The 20070-nt window shown below is 45.3% G+C and overlaps 1 long non-coding RNA gene across 1 annotated transcript; it reads right to left on the reverse strand.

Annotated features, from left to right (window-relative positions):
- Positions 1–5215: 5215 nt before the first annotated feature.
- On the reverse strand, positions 5216–19744 carry LOC118171065. Its single transcript, XR_004753026.1, has 5 exons — positions 15778–19744; positions 12454–12611; positions 11778–11959; positions 8735–8981; positions 5216–7996 (listed from the first exon to the last, which is right to left on the reverse strand). It is a non-coding gene; the product is annotated as an uncharacterized LOC118171065 (long non-coding RNA).
- Positions 19745–20070: the final 326 nt, after the last annotated feature.

The following is a 20070-nucleotide window of genomic DNA, read 5'->3' on the forward strand; positions in this document are numbered from 1 at the left end:
TCCCACACCTTTCCCAGGGCGTGCACGAGCTGCCGCTTGCCAGACGGCTGTTGTCAGCCTGGCCTGAGTCCCCGGCAGGAGGAGACTTGCTGGATACAAGGTCGGGACAATTGTCGCTCAGGACCAAGCCACCGGGGCAGTTCCTGGTCCCTAGGCGCTGCCCTTTGGCTGTGAGGCCGCACAGACCGACTGTCATCATGCCGGGCTTCCTGGTCTTCCCACGACCGTCACCGTCAAGAGCTACGCTCATGAACCAAAGTCCGTGGTGCACGCGGAGAAAAGCCCATTTGGATGCTTCCAGCAGCTACCTAACGAGGCGGTAAGGAGCGCTGCCTGAGGAGCAGGCCGTGAGGCCGCTCGGTGCTCTGCGTCCGGCCGCGGGGCTGCGCAGCCTCTGCCTGGGCACGGGCACCGACACCAAACGCAGGGTGGCCGAGCTGGGCTCTTCGATGAAAGGGTGCTCCAAACATCAGGAATGAAAGGCTCTTGTTTTGAATTTAGGGAGACTGTTATTTTTGCTGTCACCACTAGCATTTTGGGTATTTCAGCGCATCTATTGATGAAGATAAAGGAGGTGCACTGCAGGAGATACCAGCACTTACCAGATAAGATATGAGAAGCTGTGTAAGAATAAAGGGTGGCAGGCATATCTACAAAGGAAACGAGTGCTGCATTTGTAGATTTTCCACAAAGAAATAACCCAGGAGCATGTTGGTGCTTAGTGAGCAGAGGAGAGACACGTGATGCCCCTTCCTAAGATACTGTGACTATTTTTGTAGCACAAATTCTTTGATTTAGTTTATTATGGTGTGATAGCACACAAATGAGCACTTCACAATTTCACACAGCATCCTTTTCCTTTTATTGACTCAAACGTGATCATTTTTACAAGCACGTTATCCATGTGAATTTTGGGGGGTCAGTGTAGCTGACAATGAAGTAACAGCTTGGGAATGCGTTTGTTAGCCAATGTGAAACACCTGCTTTCACCTTTGGATACACACTTCGCATATGCACAGGAGATGTATGTTTATATTTACTCCACAATCACTACGACAGAGCTATTACAATTGTTAACGCAACGTGATATGTACTGTGTGCTTTGCTGCCTCAGCCAGCAGATCCTGGGTACCAGTTTGCTTTTTACCTCAAAGAAATTCTACCATTACAGAAAAATAAATAAATAAAATAAAATACAATACAATAAAATAAAATTTTACATAGGATGCAGTGCTTTTCACAGGAAGGTTGTACTGTCCTTACCCTGACACACTGACAAACACAAGTATTTGTGAGTGCAGAACTGCAGGGGCAGGAGCAGCGCTGCTCTGTACTGTGGCCTTTGTCAGAATATCTCAAACACTACTTCTGGGCTGCCAGCTCCGAGGGCTCCTTTCGCTCATCGGCTCAGTTGCTTTACCCTTTGCATGGCTGAACCTGCTTGCAGAGGTTTGCTTTCCTCACCGACAAGATCGGAAGCTCGCTATTATTAGTGCCAGCTCAGTGCAGACAGTGCGTGGAAGGAAGGAGAATGAGCCACCTTGGTTGTGTTTATTGATCATCACATCACCTTCCTTAGTGATGACATAATGCAACGATGCTACAACATAGCAGCCCTTTTGCTTTCAATACCTTCTTTGATCCCCCGTCCTGAATTCCCTGGTGGATGCTAGTACAGAAATTCCCGCAGTCCTGGGGTTGGACACAATTTCTTTCCAGCATGGAAATGTTGCTTACACAGTTTTCACGCACAGAAAGTGTCACTGCTTGACTGTAACACCGGTACAACTTCTGCCCGTGCAGGTCAGTGACAGTGACACACTGGGGAGCTGCAGCATACGTGAGGACAAAAGTGAAAATACAGCTCCACTGCTGAAAAGTTGTCACCACGGTGTCTATGGTCACTAACAAGTCAGCGCAGCAATGCACCTCTGCCTAGCTCATGTCTGCGTCCAGGAAACAGAATTTCTGTTGTGCGTCTCATGGATGGTCACACAGAAACACCCACCTGTGTTCCAGCTGTACCCCTGGCTTGGGGAAACAAAAATAATAAAAAAGCACATTTTTTCCTACCTTAGTTCTGAAAAATAAAGAGCTAGCGTGAAAGTGTCTCTAGAATCCGACAGCAAGCAAACAAAAGCAACCAAATTAAATGTAGCATGTGCAATTCTGATTAAAAGTAACTTGCTAAAAGCACGTATACAAGTGATTTCTTACAGGAAAAAAAATATTTTAAAAACTTTTTTTTACTCATGAAATAATATTAATTTAAATTACCGGGGGAAGCAACCATCTTCTAATAGATTGCATAGTTAGGACTTAAAGCAGATTGAAAGTGAAAATTATGCTAAAATCGTTGGGAAATGTAAATCCTTGTTTAATTGACGCTGCAGGAGCTGCCAGAAATAATTAATATGGCTATATTTAACTGCTCTGGCAGTGTTTCCCTTTCAGACGCAGCTCAGTTTTGCCAAAGCCCGCTCGATCTCGGGCAGCTCCATGTCTGCAGCGCTGTCGGGAAGCAGCGGAGCTGTGCCAGGCGAGCTGCCTGCCTTTGGAAGCGCTGCGACCACCGCCTTGCCCAGGCACAAGGCACTGAGAGGCAAATCCTCCGCCGTCAGGGGCACGTTCATTCTGAAAACGGTGCTCAGGCAGCCTGAAAACTGGTGAGACCAGCTCACACCAAACGATCAGGTTTTCCATTTTCTTTTGTGTTTTGGCGTGTGAGTTCTCTGCGGGTTCACATGTTCAGCTCAGGACGAAGCTGTGCTGCCCCTGCCTCATGTGTGAGGTAGCTTGCTTTTGTGAAATGCAAACAGGCGAATGACCTTTTCGGATCAGACCGAAGGACCGTCTAGCTCAATTTCCTGTCTCTTGCAAATGCTCGAGGGAAGGAGCATAAGAAACGAGTATAAACTCGTTATCTGCTAATTTCATTTTAACACTCTCCTCCCCTTTCTTTCCCTGTGAGAACTTAGGGTGTCCAGAGTAATGCTGTTGTATTAAGAGATTAGAAACAAATTACTGAAAATGAAATCGAACCCAGGCAATCTAACCCCCTGCCTTCTGCTGTAACAGCTGGGTAAAAATAGCTGCCCATACCCGAATCTGCCAAGGATGCTATGTTCAGCTCTAGAGGTGCAATTAGTGCATTCCTAAATTTGAAGGTAAATCTCACTTCCAGTGGCAGACAGCAGAAATGACAACCCAGGTGGCTCATCCACAGCTTCATTACAACAGTCCTGGCAAAATCTCAGCTCGAGCAGCAGATCCGAGGAGATGACCGCGCTGTCAGTCATGGCAGCCAGACCCAGCCTAGTGATGAGATCACAGACTGCTTTGGTTTTCTGCAACAGGAAAACATGACTCCAAAGCTCATCCCTGTTAGCTGGCGCTGCCAGCCCTGTCCCATGTACAACCTCAGCTTCTCCTTTCCTCACCGGGTAATTAAAGGGAAAGAAAAAGAGCACAAGAGTGACCCATAATAGCCCGTGTAAGTGGCAGTTGACAAATAATTGCATTCACATTAATTACCAAGGTGTTTGCTGGCAAGAGAAAAAGCAGGGCGTTTTTGTTATTGTCGTAGCACCAGAAGTAGTGCTATAGTATTTGGATTACGCATGCAACTGCAATTCAAGGTACAGTGAAGAAAATAAGTACTCTTAGCAAAGACTGTCCTGCATGAGGCAAGAAAATTTATATTTTGATATGTGATGGGAGAAGAAAAAGCTGCAGCCATAAAGCTAGCTGTCAGAGCACCTACAGAGGGAGTTTTAAGATATTTTAGGACTGTTTGAGAAATGTTCTAAAATCCAGAACAAACTATCCCACTCAGAGAGAAAATTTGTTTTTGTGGTTAAGACGAAACTGGAAATTCAAGACACATTTTAATTTCTAGTCTGCATGACATTGGAGTAATTTGATTCTGTGTCCCAGTTCCTCACCTACAAAATAAGGATGAAAATACTGCTTATGTTTTAAGACACTGCCTTTTAAATTATCAGATCACAGAGCAGCTATTACATCTTACTCTGTATTAGGTTCAGCATTCAGAATAGAGATGCAATAATCTCAAATGAGCAGCCTATATTAAAAACTTACATTCGTATGGTAAGATTTTAATTTTAACCTAATTCTGTCTTCTCATGCATTACTTCAGCTGCATTGACTTAAAGGAAAGGCAGTAATAGCATAAGACCCATGTTTCATATACTGTAATAACCCTTGGAAGAAAAACTCACCAAAATTGCAAGCTGTGAAAGCGAAAGAGAGCAAGAGCTCAAGTGTGATTGCAAAATGTGCACTGACACCAGCACCAGCTTCAACTCACCCTCTGCAGAGCTGAGCCCTTTGCTTTCAGTTGTTCACTGAGCAGTTCCCACTGCCATTCCTTCTCCCCATGCAGCACCTTGCTCTTGTCCCTCTTCCCTCAGACCCCCACCACCCTGTGTACCCAAAGCCCTGCAGCAACGCATCGGGAGCCGACAGACAAGGGGCACGCAGGAGGGAATGCAGCAGGGAAGGGGAGCAGCTGCCCGACCCCCAGCTGAAGCACTGCTCTGCTGCCTGCCTCCCGTCAGGAGCAGAGACGCTCATGGGCCTTATCCTGCTCCATTCCACACCGTCCCTTGATGGGGGTGTACCTCCCGGGAGAAGGGTGTCTGATCCCTTTGGAAGTGCTGCTCTAAACCCTGTGTCCTCACGACTGGGAACTTGGCCGTCAGCCTGAAGATGTCAGGTTTCCATGCATTTGCGAGTTACTCTTCACGTTTCAAGCCAAGACCCCTCCAAACCATCACGACCTCTCCTTGGCCCTAGTGCTCCACCTGCAGCACCAAGCCTCCGCGCCACGGGCAGCTTCTTAGGCTCTGCCCCGGCACCGGTGGCCGTCCCCGCTCCAGCAGAGCTGCGTCCCTCGCCCGGCTGAGTCAGGAGGCAGCGGCCGCCTGTGTAAACCAGCCGGGCTGGTTCCCCTCCCGGGCACGCTGCGTCGCGCCCCCGCGCTCCGGTCAGGCCCGCTTTTGTTCTTCAGCAAACCGAGGCAGAGCTTCTGCCCACCACGGCCCACGACCACGGCCCATCTCTCCAGGCTGGCTTTCTGCATCTCCCTCCCTGTCAGGAACGCCTGGCTCCTCTGCAGCAGGTTCTGCTGGCTGACCTTGGCTCTGATGAGGTGGCCATCGGCAACCTATGCCATATGATGGCCAGGGGCCTCTCTTTGCTCTGAAGCAGTCTCTACTTCAGCCAGGGTTGAGTAGGAGTGGGCTGCTTGAAGTGCAGGCAATGGTTCCTGTTCCCACTCACAGTAAAAGAAGGGCAGAAAATGTCTCCAGATTGATTTCTGTAGCTGACTACTGAAGTACCCTGTCATCTCCATCTGTTAAATTCCCCACCAGCATCTTCTAAAGACAGTCCTGCTTCCACTTTTGCCTTAACTTGTCCGTTCAGAGCCCCAGACTGGATCTCAAACCCAGATTTCATATGTATGCAAAATATGCTAATCAGTTCATTAAAAAGAGAAACCACAGAGGCCAGGAAGGCTAGCAACGCACGCTAAGCGATAACTCAGACAAACACTGCCTGCCTGTGATGATAAAGGACAATTGCATGGCAAAGGCAAACACATCCCAAATAGGCTGCGGTGCAATCTGTCTCCATACAGACCCATGAGTCATGCTGATTTGGAAAATACTTTATAAATGCTAGTAATGGCTGGCAATCATTTTAATTAGATATGGCCTAATTAAAAAAGAATAGAGGCTTTTATAGTTCATACCTCCCCAGTGTGCACTAGGGATCCCCATTGTTTGGCAAACAGGAAAAATGTTTGTATTATTTAATAAGCATAATGCTATCAGCAGAGCTTTAATGTAGGATTTAATGCATACGCTCTGGCTCACCCCACAAAATGTCGATTGGTCAGCAAGCAGGCTGGCTGCAGGAAGGTTATAGGAGTCCCACCTCTCTAAATGAGACCTCAGAATGTCTCAAAATGATAATGGACGCCTGAGGAATGGGCTAAACCCCTCTGGGTGTTCACTAGGCCATGTGTGGGAGGTGGGTAGATTCATTCAGATACTGTAAAACTACCCTGAAGCTTCAAAGCAGTGCCTCTGGTTGGTTGGCCTCTCTACCGCTTCAAATAATGGGGAGAGAGGAGAAGTGATGTCAGTGCTCACCCCGTGCTTGACCCCTGCTACATCCTGCTGCCTGCTGCCTGCCCTTCCCTGTGGCACCAGCAGTGCCCAGGACACTTCCAGCCCGTGTGGCTGCCAGCCCTCACCCACCACCGCCACGCTGGGACTGCCACAGGCAGCAAACACCAGCACTCTGCAGCTGGGCCATCAGCAGCACAGGTCCCTTTCTCATTTTCATGTTGTTGTGTAATGCTCTGGCTCTGCTGGGAGAGGAAGCAAAAATACCACAAGAAAAAGCACTTCCTGTACTATTTCTGATCTAAGCAAATCCAGGAAATAATGGAAATTACAGTGATGCACAGGCTATCAAGTTTCTTGAGCTTATTTTGCATTTCTGTTATTTCCTGTGTTTTTCATGTGAATATTTGAAGTCATAAAGTGATCACAATATATGATCACAATAGCATTAAAGATGTAAAAGCTTCTCTTCTCCCTGCACATACTTAAAATACTAGCTCTGAGAGCAGGAACCTTTTGTGAGCAATTACCAGGCATTGTGCTCAACATATCACCCCAGCTCAGCCTGCAACCACTTGGCCCCAACGATGCTAAGGACTGGTCAAAGCGTAAACCCCTATTCCTGCTCAGGGGGCCTCTGTGACCTTGTCTCACAAAACAGCCAGGTGGTCTGCAGCATCTCCACAAGAACCTGCTGCTTAAGTACAACCAAAATACCCCCAAGGACACAAAATATTCCTGTAGACCTCCAGCACCCAGCTCTGCCTCCACAGCGGCTCACCTGGAACCTGCAGCAGAGGAGAGGGGCCTTGAAGGAAAAGGATGAGCTCGGTGCCAGGACGAAATGGAAGTCAACTGCCGTGTTCATAGTCAGGGCTGCCCAGCTCGGTGTCAGTGCTGCTGCTGAGACCGAGTGCTGCTTCCAGTGGTCCTGCATTGATCTGCCTCACTCAAGGTCACGTTAGGAGATGATTTACATTACAAAAATCAAGGTTTTACAAAGTCACTGCTGAGAGTGACACTTGATTTCTAAATTCAGAGTGCAGCTGGGCACATACCTGCATACAGAGACCCAATTGTTACTAGAGATAGCAGGGAATCTTCTGCCCGCTCCACAACTTCACACTGGGAATATGCCCCATAAAATTTCTGTCACTATCGCACTATCATAACTCCAAAGGACTCAAAAGCAAATGACTGTGCTTTTTTATGACTTTTGGCTTATTACAACCAAGTTGTTAGAAGTGAATCCTTTGCCCTGAAGAGGAAAAAAGGGTTTTGCAATGGAGTTCTTTCCAAGTGTGTCGCCCAAATTTTGTCATTTCCTTCCTTCAGTGAAGCACACACATTCACCTACTTTTTAATAACAGAACATCAGATGATACTTAGTCATCTGTTGCTCAAGGCTCTGCACAGATGTCGTACAATGCACACAGCAGCTCATCAGCATAATGCCAGGAACACCGCCCTGCCATTGAAGTCTCTTCGTGTCCTTTTCCTAATGGGCAGGTAGATTCCATGGGCACATCAATGTTCCACATCACTCCGTGCTGAGGTCCCAGTCAGCTTTTAACATTCCTTTTCAAGCTCTGACGGTGCTCTGTGTGGGGGGACCCCTTTTTAAACCAGCATCCCACAGGTGAAGGCCCAGCAGGACGCCGATGTTGTGGGGGCAGGCAAGGCTGAAGGGCCCCAGATCGTTCCTGGGCTGGCCGCGGCTGCCTGTGACAGCCAGGGCAGCTTCCAAGGAGGGTGCAGGTGGTGGGATGGCTGGTGAAGGGGGTTGGACATGGATTTTTCTTCTCGCGTAGTGGAGCAGTGTGGAGAACAGCCTGAAGGGCCTGGGAAGCAAAGTGAGAGGAGAGCCATGACTGGGAGCGCAGAGGCAGGAGCTGATTTCTCTTCAGACACAATACTCAGCGTTCCCCAGGGCATGGATTAACGTGCGAGGATTTTTCGCAGACGCTGTTTTCTTCAGATTTTTCTTCAGACGCCCAGAAGCCCATCCCCTCAGGCAGGGCCTGTCAGGCCGGAGCCAGGCAGCTGAGCCACGCAGCCTGCCGCAGGAGGCCTCATGCTTGCGACCACCATAACCTGAGGACCCAAGCCACACATCCCTCCGGTGTAGCCACGCTCAAGCTAAATAAGGCTGAGCTTGCTGTTTTTACACAGGCCTCCACCATCTCCCTCCCAGACTTCACCTGTCTCTGGTCTGTCTTAAATGGCCACAAGCTGCCCGCCCCTGCGCTCCTTTCCCTGTCAAGCCACCCATTTCTCCAGGGGCTGCAGGGGTCTCCCCCCGGTCCAGCCTGCCACACAGGGGGCTCGGCCCCCATTACAGGGGCCGTACGGAGTGCTTGCAGGAGCGAGGCCTGCCCAGCAGCCCGCCCAGCCCCTCTGCCCCGACATGGTGCCGTCAAAGCAAGAATCGTCCTAAAAAAATGCTGGACTCTTAAACTATTTTAAAACTCTGTACACCTCAAAAAGTTGATTAAATAATACATAAGTGTGTAACAGACAGTTTTTCTGAAATCTGCACTAATGTACGTACTTCTATATATACAAATGTATTTGCACACCCTTTATATTCGTTTGTCCTCCTTTCGGAGTACCGTGGCTCTCTGTCAGGATCCTGTCAGCACTATGAAGCGCTGCCTGCACGCGATGGCTGCTGGCTACGCCACGCTGTTACAGAGTGCACGTGGCAAGTGCTGCACATTTCCTAATGTCAGCACCATTTGCCCAACACATGACAGGCAAATGGAGGGATTTAAGCTGATGTTTTGTTTTTTTTTCTCCAGAGAATGGAGATGTCTATTCCTGAATCTATTAAAAGAAATACAGATAGAGCATTAACGTCACCGATTAAAAACAAAGGTGTTACTGCAAACCTACACATGAATTATAACAGGTTCTCACAACCTACCTTTACCGAGAAGCATGGTTTAGATGCTGCCACCACAGCTGGGCCTGGAGCAAAAATTCATCGAAGTTTCTTAAACTGGGCTACTTAGCCATCTTGAACTAGGATAAGTATTACTGTGCTTTTAGTGAAATCGGTGAGATGACTTGTCGTGGAAGGAAGCATGGCAGTTCTTGAATCCCAACATTTGTGAGAATAAACAGAAGAACATGTTCCCACTCCCTATTTGTTATCACAGTGCGTTTTGCAACCCTTTGCTGGAATTACTCAGTGTATTTGGAGCTTCCTCATCGCAGAAGTCTCATTTGGCTCGGAAGGATCTTCAGCTTTGAACTTGGCATTAACCAGTCCCAATGGACCAGAGATTTGTGACAGTAGTTTTCTGGAGCCATTAGTGTCTGGAGACTCTCATCTTGTATTTTTTTTGCCATTTCTGAGCAGGTTAATACAGCAGTACCATCAGGTTCTTCTGTCTGCATGACTGGATTAAAGTGAATCTAGTTACACGCTTCAGACATTTTTTTTTTCTCGTTTGTTTGCCTTACAGCCCCATGCTGTTCATTTTCTGTCCTTATCTGTATGACTCTGTACTAAAATTTATGTTAGAGTTACCATAAAACTAACTTTTTGTTTTGTATTCTTCTTTGCACATTTAACTGCTTCTTAAAAAAAAATAAAAAATAAAAATAAAAATAAAGCATACATAGCATACATCAGGCCTAATTTGCCAATTTGCCTCTAACCAAAAAGGGCAATGTTTAAGCTTATAAAATATCCGATTTTAAAATGGGTAAAATTAGAGGAAAATTGCTTATGATGTGGAGGGACAGAGGGAAGAATGAGATATATGCAGGTACTGAAATAAAATTGCGGGAGAGCACTTTATGAAGTTACCACTTCTTGCCATATGTCAGTGTTCCACAGAGGTCTGTTGTATTTTAGGTTAGACTGGATTATTTCACGTGAACATATTTTTATTCATCCTGCTGCTCAGAAAAATGGTTCCTGATGCCAAATTCAAAACTGAATTTATGAGTGCTGCCAATTGGAGCACGGGCTGAGCATGGGTTGAAGGATATAATGTTATGGAAACAACGGAACAACTCAGATAAAGCTGTCTGCAATTCTAGGAAAAGAAAACAGCTCTTCCGTACAAACTCCATAAAAAGTCTTTCAGCTGGGAGAGAATTATTCACAGGGGTAGATACATATCTCTGTGCTGAACTGCTGCACCTGTCCAAGGGTTTCTGTGTATTGTCTGTTCCTAACGGTGTTGTAAAGCCTTTCCCTCAGAAGGATTTTTTCTTTCCATGGTCTGAAATGCTGGAGATTTGTTAACACAACAGAAGGAAGGAGCTTAACCAATGTTTAAAAGGGCCAGATTGGACATGGAGGGAATTTTCCCAGTCCTGTAGATTTCACAGAGATATTAATATTGCTAAGATTCTTGCTTTGTAAATCACCAAAAAGATAAAATTCTAACAAGAAGAGCTCTTCGGTCTTTTGGAAAAAATAATAATAATAATAATAATTGTGCTGCAGAAGCACAGACTCAGTGAATCTGCCCTTAAGAATAGCTCAGTGGAAGCTGAACCACCTGTGTGCTGGGACATGTGGCTGCCAGATAAGACCCAGTAACCGATTAGGTGCAATTATGTAAAATGTACCATAATTCTACAAAAAAAAGTTGGGGGAGGAAGAGCAATTGAGTTAATAAATACCTAAGTTCCCCAGAAGATGTACTATTGAAACATGGCTGTGGCTTTCGTAGGAGGGACTGAGAGAGGACTTCTGAAAAAGGAACTAGCCAGTTCCTCTGTGATCAAAATCCTTTTGCCTGAAGTAAATGGACAAGAAATCACACTGATAGAAAGGGAAAATAGGTCAGTTTGATCACAGCTATTTTATGCAGCTACTTTCAATGATAAACTGCATTTCTGGTGAAGCAATCTAATTCCTATATGGTATATTATATATTCATATTCATTCATTTACTTCCTAAGATGAAAGAAGACCTGGGTGACTGCACTGGGTTTGATATAAAACTAATTAATGCATAACGCTCCAGTGTTGGATTTAGCAACGGTTTAACCACATGACATCCATAACTGCTAAATGATTACGCCTAAGCATGTAACTAATAGTGTTCTTTCTAGAGAAGCCCAGGAAAGCCTGGCATCAAAAATTTAAATGTACAAACCCATGGGATAAATGAAGAGAGGGAGGGAAAAGAATTCAAAATGTATATTTTTATAAGTGAGAAACCTCAGAAGTATATTTCTGTCTGCTGCTCAGGAGGCCCACACGTAAAGGCTGGCAAGGAGCTAGGACGGTTGTGGACAGCAAACGCTTTATCCAGGGTGAGCACAGCTTCCCTTCCTTCTTAGCAGCTGGCTCAGGGGAACTAAACTTAGCAGGCCTGAGGTGTAGGAAACCAGATAGCTCGCTGGGTAGCTGGATAGGAAATACAGGGCTCAATGTGTTTGAGGTTAAGATTAAGCCCTAACTTCCTTTGGGTCTATTTTAAACGGTGGCAAATGATGGCATGCTTTCTTACAACAAAATGACAGATGATCAAAGGTCGAATATGATCTCTATGTCAAGCATTTGCACAGGGACCTTTCTTTGAGGGACTGGGCAGGAAGTATTTTAACGTGGTGTCTCATACTTCCCCTCATCTGTGTTTGTTCAAAACATACCAGTAACCGGGTAAAGCTGGAGAGCTGGCTGCGAGTAGTTGGCCCAACAGCATCTGCCTGTGGCAGGAGAAGCAGTTGATTTTGGACAGAGTGAAACAAAGATTACCACAAACTCAACCATTGCAACTGTGAGGAAAACAACGAGGCAGCATTTGTCACACTCATGTTTACAGATGCTACAGCTGGGAAACAGAGACAGAAATGTGTCGAAGGCACGCTTACCCATTCCCTGTTCTGGAGGTAGTCAGAAATCAAAGTTGAGAAAGAAAAAAAAAAAAATGAGGAAACTGCAGCAAGTAACTGAAATGGAACTTCCCAGCTGCATCTTTAACCAGTTTTTCTGACTGGCAGTGGCAAACAGGATACAGGGCTCAGTGGGTCATATTGACTACAAATTGCATACTTGCTAAAATTGCTGTTATTATGAATTACCCAGGTTTTGTACTGAGGGGCACAGAGGGGGACGTTATGTTAATGCAGGGCAGACAGACATGCAACAAAAAGATGATCTTTGCCCTGGGATGTAATACCATGCCTAAACACTGCAGCCATGTCATCTGCCACAAGGCTCACTTCCTTCCCCTGCATTTTTTGTCCCCCTCCTCCTCTTACCTAGAAATCTGCAGGACAAAAACCTGTGTTTGAAAATTCCTTTCAACCCAATCTTTTGCCTTACCCCTGGCACAACTGTACCAGCTCACATCTCTGCAGCACCAGTCTCTGACCTGGCATCCCCCAGGCACCCATGTAGCTGCCCCTGCCAAGTATTTGTTCTGCTTCACTAGAGCACGGGAACATCTTGCTAAGGAAGATAACTGGGATCACTTCACTCCTCTGAAAATCCACACACAAAAAATAGCTGTAGTAAGAGTTTTATTAAGCTGAAAGAAAGAAAGAAAGAAAGAAAGAAAGAAAGAAAGAAAGAAAGAAAGAAAGAAAGAAAGAAAGAAAGAAAGAAAAAAAGAAAGAAAGAAAAAAAAAAAGAAAAAAAAAAAAAAAAAAAAAAACAGCAATCTATTCAACCTGGAATTTTTGACACCACCTACTTTCATGAGAAGTGATGTAATTTATAAGTGCAGCTGTGCAGGCTTCTATAAAGCAGCATAAAGCCTGCTTCCATTGTGGGTTGAGACTGGCTTTGCAAAGCAGGGAGAAATTTAAAGCAGAGAACACTGAATATGTATTTGAACCAGAAAAGCATTTCCTGGTGTTGAGTGAGCAGGAAATCAGGATTATTTTTTATTTTTTTTAAAGCCATTGCATTTGCTCTACAGCAGCACAGACCACTTCACTTTCTATCACGATGCCAGCAGGTGCTGTGGGACTGCTGGTGGAAGCGCAATTTTAAAACGTGCGCTACGGTCCAAACAGAGGCAAGCATCCTCTTAAACTCCTCTTGGTTGCAGAGAAACACAGGTGCAATTTCCAAGTGAACTTTCTAGGCTTTGCAAGCTTTCCAAGTGTTTCTACGAGCAGTATTAGCCTGTAGCCATCTCGGAGCATGAGTGAATCTCTCTGCAGAACGCGGTTGGTGTGCCATGATACAGAGGAAGTTAAATGTGCTGCACCCATCTCCCCCTCGCCCAGCGCCCGGACGGTGTCACCAAGCTGCCACGACACAAGCAGGGGGAAGGAGCCTACAGCATGCGTGACAGCCACCAGAGAGAAACAGCTTGGTTGGTACAAGGAAGACACAGATTTTTCACTGCTCTGAGGAGAAAATCACTGCTCTGAGGAGGAAAAAAAAAAAAAAAAAACAGTGGCACAACTGTTAGGGGAAAAAGATGGGAACAACCATACCTAGGTAGATACGAAAAGAGAACTTAGAACTGGACTAAAAGCTGAGATGCACAGAGCAAAGTTTTGGGGTAGTGGCTGAAGTACCAAAATGCTGGGATTGATGCAGATATCTAAAAGTGTTCTTATGTGATGCAAAGTATCCTCGCTGTCAGAAGAGTAGAGGGAAATAAAAAGCAGTGTCATTTTGAGTTAAAGCAAAAATGTTCTGAAAGACAAGATTCAGATTTTGAAAAAAAAAAAAAAAAAGTGTTATTTTATTAGTGTAGGTCACTTTTAAAAGCAAAACATTATTTCTGGTACATGATATTTGGCTGTTTTCATTTGTACTTTGAGTGTTTTTGAAATTCAACACACTGTTTAGAAAACACTAAAACATTTTCCAAATGTCCTAATTCCTCTTGTCTCTGGCTGAAAGCTTTTGCTAAATCCGCGTTAAAATCATTTATAGTTCCAATCTCTGCCGCCTATTTTCTGGCAGATCACCCAGCTCTAATGGGCAATTAACAAGTGCAAAATAGGGAAAATATCTCAACCAAACGTTGAGCTCAGTTCTGAAACATCCTTCTCACACACGTCAAAACGTGAAGCACGAGCACTTTGGATAAAGGCAGACTGGCAGGTGACCAGAGTAAGATGACACAGGAGGAAATGAGAATCCTGTACATGGGGTGCACCTCCTCATCCCACAGCTTGACGTCGTCCTACAGCATGGCAGCTATTCGCCTTTCGGCAGGTACTACAAGCCAGTATGAGCAATGAGGCCACGGAATAAAAGGCACAAATGTCTCTGCCATCAGACTTGGAACCTCGGCTGAATACACGGACCGATCCCCTCGCTGTGAAGGAGCCCCAGGGGTGTGACCACGTCTCAGAACAAAGTAGATCGAGACCCAAGGTTGTCACACGGAAAGGTATGAAGGTCGTCAGAGCCAAATGCCTTACTCTTTGTACCCTGTTTGACTGCCAGCAAAGAGGATCCCCCCCAGTAGGGTGTCCGTGGGTGGCAGAGAGCAGCCACCACTGGCTCTTCACCTCAGACGTGTGCAGCGTGGGGAACACGGAGAAGAAGACCTCCGGGTGTGAAGGGGTGCAGCTGAGCATGGCTCCCATAGCTTCCCACGTCTTCCTTGCGGGTCGTAAGAGCGGCAGAATCGTCTCCAGAATAAGACTTACTGCTTTGGGGTACTCCTGCTTTGATTCAGCATTGAGTGAAACAGCGATACAAACAATTACATGATCCTGTAAATGCCGTGGCCGGGCACCGCATGTGTTTAAACAGGCCTGAGGGGAAGGCTCGGGATTCTGCTTCTGACAGCGCGTTCTAAAGATAGGCCTGGTATGGATTTATGGGGAGTTGCGGCCTCCCTCCTGGAGCGCCCCGATGCCCTGTGTGCCGGGACGTGAAGGCTGGCAGCACTGCACAGCAGCCAGCCTTCAGCACCATTGCTAAAACCACTGACACGACGAAAGAACAAACTTTGGTTCTGAGAAGCTACTAAAGTAATTGGAAAGGCTCCGGAGGATACATGTGAAGGCTTTAATTCACACTGAGTCGGTGGGGCTGGAAGGATGAGCATAGCAGGGAAGCACAGGACTTCTCTTGCCAACTCTGCCACTAAATCCATGCAAATCACTTAATCTTCCTATTTGGTTCCTCCTTTGCTAAAGCGGGAATGTGTTTACTTACCTTCCAACTCACAGACATGTTGCGAGGATTAATTAGCTAATAACTGCTAAATGCTTTGAAGATAGCGTTTTGCACAGGCACTTGTAAGTATTATTAACTAATGTTAGGCTAATGATGCAGACAGAAGTGGCAATTTCCATCAGCTGTATCAAAGCAGAGCCCAGGATTCAGCCCTGAGATGTGTGCTAGCTACTGAAAAATTAACACCGTTATGAGAAAGATAAAACAATAAATTAAATTAATTTCCAGTGGTCCATTGGAACACAGAAAAAAATACACAGCTGCACTATTCCTGAGCAAGCAAAACCACAGCTCTATTAATAACTTAGGACCATATTCTGAAAGCTGTTGCTTTGCACCTTCATCAGTCATTTCCACCAATGTGCGAAGTGTTATGGTTGTGAGTCGGTGGCAATTTCCCCTCCTACAAATCGCTCTGCACCTGTGAGAGCGATGGCATGCCATTTAAGGCAAGCAAGCAGCAGGCACAGCGTGCATACATTGCATACTCACATTTTTAAAGCACTTGCTTGGAGTTCTTTAACTTCTTTGAAACTGGCTGTGAAATCCAGACAGTTGTGATGCATCCGTGCGAGCAGGCGGTTTGACAGCCAGGTAGCTGTCCTGATACAAAAGAAGGTGAGATACAGGTGGGCAGCGCGAGGCTTGTGATGGCTGGCTGCACTGGAACGACGCACACCTCTGCCCTGCTATGATTCTGGCAAAGATAGATGGCAACGACATCGCCTGGAAAGTTGAGACAGCAACTAAAATAACTTCAGAAGATGCTTCCTCGGAGCAGCTGCCCACATAGCTCTGCTGAGGAAGCCAGGTGCAGCCTCCAGGATCCATCAGCAGCTTACGCCTCTGGACCTAAATCACCTGTTGCATATTAGAAAAGACTTCCCCGGTTTTGGTTGCAATTAATTCTTTCACTGATACTTGGAAACATGTACCTAACAATATATATCTTTATCTTGATATTTGTACGATTCCAGGTGCACAATTCAATGTTGTCCCAACTCTCCTTTTTTCACTTCTCTGCCGGAGTTGGCAATCCTAGTTTTGGTTCTTTCTTAACTACTTTAGTGGTGGCAGAGGGTGGTAAATTCAAAAAGATTTTAGGAGGAAAAGAAGATGGTTCTCTATAGGCTTCTATTTTAGTAATCCTCCACACAACCACTGTGGTCCTCGCCAAAAATTTTAATTTCTCCCTATCATCTCATAAGAGTGTTGTGCAAAATAAAGATGAAAGTAAGTCTTAGGGGACAGAGAAACACAGAAGTGGAAAAAGATGAGTAAAGAGAAGGATTCCTGTTCCCTCCAAAAATCTGCAAAGCCCTTTTTTTTTCTTTCTGAGTGATGTATAAACACCTGAGGCCCCAGTGCTGTGAGTGGCTTACTGTCAGGCGAAGATGACCCGAGGCACCCTGGACTCCTGCGCACAGCAAACGCAGATGCTGGGGAAGACAGACAGGTAAAGAAGGAAAGCACCCGTCTCTGCTGCGCTTGTACAGCCCAGCTGGGAGGAAGGAGGCAGCAGTTCTCTGCTCTCACTTCCAGACTGCAAAGCTCGGAGGCACGATGTGATTCTCAAAGGTACGGCTTTGTCCCTAGCAAAAGAAGTCTCACTTCTCCCGTTGCCAGGTGAAGTTGTTGTAAATGTACATTTGGGAAATACCTTCAATGACTACATCGCAACACAGGAAATGAGAGGTTGGCTTTCATGCTTCACTGCAAGGCTTCAAACTGTGGCTACTATTAAGGATGCTTGACCTTTTCACAGTCCTCTGATTATCAAGCGCTGTTTTCAGATACTTACAATGTGACCAAGCCTTAATTATTTGAACTTAATTTCTGTGTAACTGAACACTGGCTTTAGACTGGTCTATTTATCCAGACATTGTTCTTTTTTTATTATTATTTTTGTCTTCTAAAAATAGAACAAAAAGAATTATTTTTCATATTAAAAATATATCAATTGTGATATATTTCTTCTTGAATTGTACTTACCGGACTCTCATTAGCTCAAGACGTTGTTTGCAAATACCAACGCAAATTATAAATACATGTGCGATTTGTGCATTACACTAGAAAGGACAGAAAACTAAGTGTACAGAAAAAAGCCAACTACTTACTCCCAAGAGTAAAAAATATCCTGCCCCATGGACGTGTTGTCGCTTAATCACTTTTCATATGGGTTTTGTTGTTGCTGCTGAAATTACTGTCTATTTTTGGACACATGGCGTTGGGCTAGAAATACTATAAATCTGAAATGCTAATGTACTTTCCACTGTGTAGGATTCCTACCAATCAAACACATCGCCCACAGTTGCTTTTATCTCAAGCCAAAACTAGCAAGGGCAAAACACGGTCTTTTATTGACTTTAGAGCTTAGTCCATTAAATTTCCTGTCTCCAAAGCCAATCACAGGCTGATGGCACCATCCTGGATTATATTTTGCAGTGTTATGAGCCCAGCTTCCACGCACAAGCAGCATAGCGGGGGCTGGGAACCTTCTCCAAGGCGAAGATGCACATCACTCACCGGCTGCCTGACAACAGGGGTAATTGCTTTTTATTTTTTAAACATATGGTGACAGGCAGACTTAGCTTGTGCAGAAGCTTCCGCAGAGCCTCTGGGGAAGAAGAGGAAAAACACTTCATGCTCTTTGCCAAGACATTTTAGATGCAAAGTGGGGCATCAGCAAAGCCGAACACAGTGACTAAAACCCTCACAAGCCAGCCAAGCAAACCAGGAAAACAAGCCGTCAGTGGCAGAGTTTTCAACAACCAATAGAGAAGTAAGCAAATGCACTCAATTGCAAATGGTATCTCTTCTTCTTATACACGAACCAGAGATCTTATTGCTTAAAGGATGGAAACTCTAGGTGCTTCTCAGCACAATTTCCAGTGCTTCAAACCCTGAGTTTCTGAAGCCTCTCCTAGATTTTGCAGGAAAGGAACACGCTCAGCTTACTCTGTTGTTCACACAGCGCACAAGTGAGTAAATCCAGCACACTTAAATTCTTTTGATCAGATCTGGCACAACTTCATGCAGTTCAAAAGAAGCTGCCGCAGCGTCCATAGGTCTGTAATAGCTCACTTCGCTGTCCCGGGCTCAGAGATGCTGTGGACACAGACAACACATCCCATAATTCTTACTGGCATTATAACTGCTCCCAAAGCCAGAAGACAAACAACACAATTCCTGTTTGTGTTGTTCATGTTCTAAAGAAAGATAGTCTCACTCTGGGGACAAAGACATTTTTCAATTTTCTTGCATAGTTGATTTCAAATGTAAAAGTCAACTTGAAACACGTGCCTAGAACAGATCAGAACACACCGTCTTTTCCCAGGGGAAAAACAGAGTTGCAGCATCTACCCTGGGTAAGATCCAAAGTAACGTCAAAGCATCCTTGTATCTAGGGCAGTGGAAAAACATCCAGGCAGGATTCGAGCCACCAGACAAAGAGTTACCACTGCAGACTGCCAAGAGCACGAGAGCAGGCGGATGGCAGAATCCCTGCTCGCTGCCGTAGCCCACATCCTCAGCAAGAGCAGAAACACGCCTTCTGACCCCAACCTGCCCTGCAGCCACCGCTGGGTAAGGTGTCAGTGGCACCATTTACGGCTCGCTCATGACCGCTCGGCAGGGTGATGTGTGTGTTCTGTGGTTTTGGGGCTTTCTGAGGCAAGACTCTTTAAAGGCCAGGTCTCAAAGTGAGACAAGAAAGACCGATCCTGCCTGCCCAGTTCTCTGAAGAGTTTGTTGTAGAGTGACTAAGCACCACTCGAGTCCTAGATTCTGTAACTGACGAGTGGAGAGGGCAGTGAGGGACAGGGATGCTGATACACCTGATGAATTGAAGACTAAGAAAGGTAGTGCTATCGGTGTTGTCCCATGGAGTAGCCTATCTTGAGCCTAATTACTGTGCTGCATTAAGAACGTGTGATTGTGAAGAATGCAGGCTAAAAAAACAGAAGAAGGACAGTCCTTAAAGTTTAGTCAGGAAATCCTCACCAAGTTCATTTTATCTTTACAGGCATAAGAAACAGGGGTTCATAACAAATCAGGTCAGTCGTGTAGCAGCTAAGCATCTGAAAAAATGAGAGGGAAGTGGATCTGCAGTGCTACAGTGGTAGCTGTCTACAGCAGCAGCACCAGATAAATGCAGAAGTTGTTGTCACAGCTGTATCCAATTATGTAGGTACACAGTTCATTAATAAGTAAGATTGAATCACGTTATTAATCCTTGAAAACAAATTAGATGGATGTTTTTGTGATTACTGAGTCTACATCTCGTTTCCTCTGGTTGTCAGCACTGCAATCTACTAGCTAAGAGCAGATCATTTGCATTGTCAGAGCTATTGTCCGGATGTCAAAAAATATATATTTTTATATACAATGTAAGTTTAAAACCCATGCATTCCTTAAATGCATTGTATAACTTAATTTAAAATAATGGGATTTATTTACATTTTATTTTAGCTCGACTTCAAATAAAATGTTCTGTAAATGAGGAAGATACTCACAGGTTGAACATCTGCTTCACCATGCTGAGTTTATTACGGAACAGCTCACTGGAAATTAATGGGTGCTAATCTTTTAATACTGTATCTGATCCTTGGTCGACCTGTTACAAGAGCAAATTGCCATTCCCAGCTGTGCCATACTGTAAGAGGATAAACATCAGAGTGGCTGGTCCTTAGGAACAACCTATTTCAAGTATATCTGCTCACTCTTTCGCAGCTAATCAGAGCAATGTTAATAGAAGAAAAGCTGCCAGAAGGGAACGGATGTGAA

Source organism: Oxyura jamaicensis, chromosome 8 (genome assembly GCF_011077185.1).
Source record: "Oxyura jamaicensis isolate SHBP4307 breed ruddy duck chromosome 8, BPBGC_Ojam_1.0, whole genome shotgun sequence".
In the NCBI taxonomy this organism is placed as follows: domain Eukaryota; kingdom Metazoa; phylum Chordata; class Aves; order Anseriformes; family Anatidae; genus Oxyura; species Oxyura jamaicensis.